Here is a 5,475-nt window from a genome sequence, read left to right as displayed (position 1 = left end):
AATGATAAGCAGGTAATTTCCTAAGGATGATAAACAGATGATTTCCGACTAGAAATGATAAGCAAAACTTTTGACATGCAGACACGGTCGAAGTCCAGACTCACTAATGCATCCTAACGACTTATCAGTTAGACACACTAATGCAGACCTGGTTCACTAAGACCACCGCTCTGATACCACATGTAAAGACCCGTCCTAATCCATAAGAACGGATACAATAACATATGATTACATTGCGAGGTATTTGACCTCTATATGATACATTTCACAAACATTGCATTCGTTTTTAAAAGACAAACTTTCTTTACATCGACAATTGACAAGCATGCCTACCATTTCATAATATCCACTATCCAACGATAAATTGACTTAATAATAATCTTTGATGAACCCAATGACTCGAATGCAACGTTCTTCGAAATATGCCAAGAATGACTTCAAGTAATATCCTTAAAATGAACAAATGCACAACGGAAGATTTCTTTCATACCTGAGAATAAACATGCTTTAAAGTGTCAACCAAAAGGTTGGTGAGTTCATTAGTTTATCATAATCATTCATTTCCATCATTTTAATAGACCACAAGAATTTCATTTCCATTGCTCATAAATATACGTCCTATGCATAGAGACAAAAATCATTCATATGGATTGAACACCTGGTAACCGACATTAACAAGATGCATATAAGAATATCCCCATCATTCCAGGACATCCATCGGACATGATATAAAAACTCGAAGTACTAAAGCATCCGGTACTTTGGATGGGGTTTGTTAGGCCCAATAGATCTATCTTTAGTATTCGCGTCAATTAGTAGATCGGTTTACTAATTCTTAGGTTACCAAGCAAAAAGGGGCATATTCGGCTTGATCATTCAACCATAGAATGTAGTTTCAATTATTTGTGTCTATTTTATCAAACATTTATAAAAGTTGCGCATGTATTCTCAGCCCAAAAATTATAAAGGGTAAAAAGGCAAATGAAACTCACCATACTGTATTTCGTAGTAAAAATTCATATAACATCATTGAACAAGTGCAAGGTTGCCCTCGGATTCACGAACCTAAATTAAGTATATATATTTATATGTTGGTCAATATTTGTCTAAAAAATTAGGTTATGTCATAGTGTACCACAATCCTAATGCTCGAGACTAATATGCAAAAGTCAACAAAAGTCAATTTGACTCAAAAATGATTTCCAAAATTTATACATGGTTATTATATAGTTTAAATATCGTCGTTTTATATTTTTAAATATTTTTAAAAGATTTTATTAGAGTAAATAATATAATTCATTTGTTAATAAATAACATTTTATATAGAAATATACCTTTATATATCTTAAGTAATAAAATTTATAAAGTTCATTTAATATCATAAAATATTATGATAGGTTTTATTAAGGTAATTATATTATTTGTGTTACATATTTATTTGATGTAATAACATTGATAATAATAATAAGTAAAAGTTGTATTATTTTGTAATAATGATTATTATTATTTTATTAATAAAAATATTAATTTTTATATTTACTAAAAATGATATTATGATAAAACGATAATTCTAATTCATAATAATAATAAAATTTTTAATTAACAATGATATTCCTCTTAAAAATAATAATTTTTGTAAAAATGATATTTTTAATATTAATAATTATTAATACTTTTAATAATAATAGTGATAAAAGTAATGAAAAACGATAATTTTATCTAAATCAATATCTTACAATATTTTAAATTTCATCATGATACCCATACTCATTATTTCCTAATCGATTTGTTAGTAGCTTTTAAATCGTCTTTAATATCGCGTTCACTTTAATGATAATAATAGTAATCATAATAATTAAGTGTTACTACTATTAGTTTTAATCATAATAATACTAATAATAATAAATATTATGATAAGGATAATACTAATAACTATTTTAATGATAATAATAATAATACTAATTATAACTTTAACGATAATAACGATAGTAATAATAATAAAAGTAATAATTTTTAATGATAGTACTTTTTATTGATAATAATAACAATAATAATAATAATAATAATAATAATAATAATAATAATAATAATAATAATAATAATAATAATAATAATAATTTGATAAAAACTAGAACGACGATAATAACGACGATAATAATAATCATTTTTAATAATAATACAAAAATTTAATTGACTATAACTTCTAATCCGTTCATCGAAATTATTCGATATCTAAAGGAAAAATTCTTAATTTTTTGCTAGCTTTCCAAGGACATGCATATCTTATACCTTATCTCAACTGCATGTGTAACTAGTTCAGGATTCAACATGTCCTATCTAAGGGCAATATCAAAAGTACAAGCATGCATAATCCTAAATACTCGAGCACTAGTCAGGGATACAGTATTAATATATAAAAATTTATTTACGAGTACTCACGTATCAATATTGAGATTCAATATTGCAGGAAAGGTACGTAGACGCAATAGAGATGCTAACCACTATATTAACCTCATGAGCATGCCCATGAACCATACCCATCATCTCCATAGCTATAACCCATAATTTCCTTAGCCCTATCCTACTCGCAAACCCGTTTTGAAAATTACCCGAACAGCACTCCGTCGTAGTATTTTATGTATAAATACTATAATAATACTCCTAACTATAATATTAATCTTAAATAATAATAATAATAATAATAATAATAATAATAATAATAATAATAATAATAATAATAATAATAATAATAATAATATATAAATATAGAGAGAGTAGAGATTGAGAATGAAGAGGATTCGGGCACCAGACTAATCGAGCTTTATACATAATTTGGACAACCACACCCCATGCGATCGCATGGGATTTGTGGTAGTAATTCATGCGATCGCATGAAGTCAATTGACAGCTGGTATCCATCGAATTCCTTGCCGACACTCCCATTTTACATATTAAATATGATACATAAGTTTATATATTATATAATATATTTAATCTTTAGAATTAATTAAATATTATATTATATTTACGTGCGTAGTAAAAATGTAATTTTTGTTCAAATGACTCGTACGTTATCACTCGACTCATGTACCATTTTCGGTTTTTCGAACGCACTTTCGTACGTTTAGAAAACTAGCCTTTTACGTTACGCGACGTGTACCCTTATTAATAATTTGACTTACTCATCAATAAATTATCTTATAAAAAATGTAACTTATAAAATTGAGCGTTGTGGTCATTTGCTTCTATAAATCAGTGACTCGTTGTTTGTCAAAATATTTTATTTTAAATCAGGACGTTTTATGACTAAGTTAAATATATATATATATATATATATATATATATATATATATATATATATATATATATATATATATATATATATATAATTTAAAATTGTAAATTTGTACAATATATATATGTTTGAAATATTTATCTAATGATATAATATTTAGTCTTTCAAAACAATTACATTTCAAGTCGTTTTATGTAATTTACTTGTTTTAAATAATAGTATTTATTTTACCAAATAGTGTTTTTAATATGAAAACTAAAGAGTTGATTTATCGAGAGACACGAGTTAATCAAGTAAAGTACACTTTTGAATTTTAAACGGAAATGATTGCCAAATTTTGACTAACTCTCGTAAATGACACTTTTGTAAATCATTCTTACCAAATATTCTGAATACCGTTAAAAGGAAAGGTTTTCTAAATCAAAGTGGACCTCTTAACAGAGACTCGCAATCATAATTCAATGTAACTGTTAAATCAATCATTTGATAACATCTTCTAATTCCATCGATAAAATATTTTGTAATAAATACGTTCATGTATCGTATTATACATCTAATACTTTGTTAACGTTTTCAAGTTGTAATATATACACATATAGATATATAATCATATCTGTTCATATAATGGTTCGTGAATCATTGGAATTTGGTCGAGGTTAAATGAATGTATGAACATAGTTTAAAATCCTTGAGATTTAATTTAACAAACTTTGCTTATCGTGTCGGAATAATATAAAGATAAAGTTTAAATTTGGTCAGAAATTCCCGGGTCGTCACAGGGTGATCCCAATCTGATGTCCAAAAAAAATTTAAGGAAGAATTTTATCTATAACCTTATATTGAATAAATGTGGCTACAAACAAGTGTTTTGAATCGGACAAATATATTTTGTCCAAAGGTGGTGTGTTTATTGGTTTTGGTTATTATAACAATGGCATGTTTATGCTAAATCTCAAGAAATACCATGAATTCTACTTGTACGAGTAGTTCTAGTTATATTGATTCCGGTTTTTGGCATGCACGTTTCGGACATGTACATTATAAACGATTACATGAAATGTTCAAGGAAGATTTGCTACCGATTTTTTATCTAAAAAATTCAGAACTTGTATGTTGACGAAAATTATTAGACAACCTTTCAAAGATATATACCGGAAATCCATGCCACTAGAACTAATTCATTGTGATCTACGTGAAGCCCATGCTACTCCTTCATTGAAGTATATGATCACATTCATAGATAATGTGCCTAGGTTTTGCTATGTATATCTTTTGCATGTTAAAGATGAAGCTTTAGACAAATTTAAAATCTATAAAACTGAAGTAAAATTCTAACAGAATGAATAAATTAAAACATTGCTTACCGATAGAAGTGGTGAATACTATGACCTGGTATATTTCCAATCAATAGGTGTAATTCACCAAACCACGGCTTCTTATACACCTCAACAAAATGGCGTAGCTGAAAGGAAGAATAAGACACTCAAAGAAATGGTTAATTCCATGATATCCTATTCGGGTTTGAGCGAAGGTTTTGGGGTGAATCGATGTTGACTACTTATTATATATTGAATAGGGTTCCCAACAAGAAAGGAAAGAAAACCCATTATTGGCTTTGGTATAAGAAACTATCCAACTTTCATTACTTGCGAGTTTGGGGTTATCGGGCGGTCGTGAGACTACCGGAACCCAAAAGGGAAATATTGGGTGAGAAAGGTATCGATTGTGTCTTTATTAGATATACCGAGCATTCCAAGGCTTATAGATTCTATGTCATTGAACCTAATGATGCTATCTCGGTTAATACCATGATAAAATATAGAGATGCTATATTTGATGAATCAAGGTTTACGTCAATACCTAGACCAAAGGACATGGTGCCTATTGCAATTACCTCCTTATGAGCTCAATTGAAAGAATTCCAAGTGAGCCATTCGAACCTCGTAGAGGGAGTAGAACTAGAACTCCTAGATCGCATGGTTTCGAATTTCAACTATATCTAGTTGAGGGATCTAAAGATTGGGTTCAATCTCAACTCTAATATTGTCACAATATAGAGGAAGATCCTAGAACCTATGATGAAGCTATGAGATCTCATGACATTGCCTTCTGGAAAGAAGCAATCCATGACGAGATAGACTCTATTATGGAAAATAATACTTAGGTATTAGCGAACTTAC

Source organism: Rutidosis leptorrhynchoides, chromosome 8 (genome assembly GCF_046630445.1).
Source record: "Rutidosis leptorrhynchoides isolate AG116_Rl617_1_P2 chromosome 8, CSIRO_AGI_Rlap_v1, whole genome shotgun sequence".
Taxonomy (NCBI): domain Eukaryota; kingdom Viridiplantae; phylum Streptophyta; class Magnoliopsida; order Asterales; family Asteraceae; genus Rutidosis; species Rutidosis leptorrhynchoides.
This window is presented reverse-complemented; position numbering follows the sequence as displayed.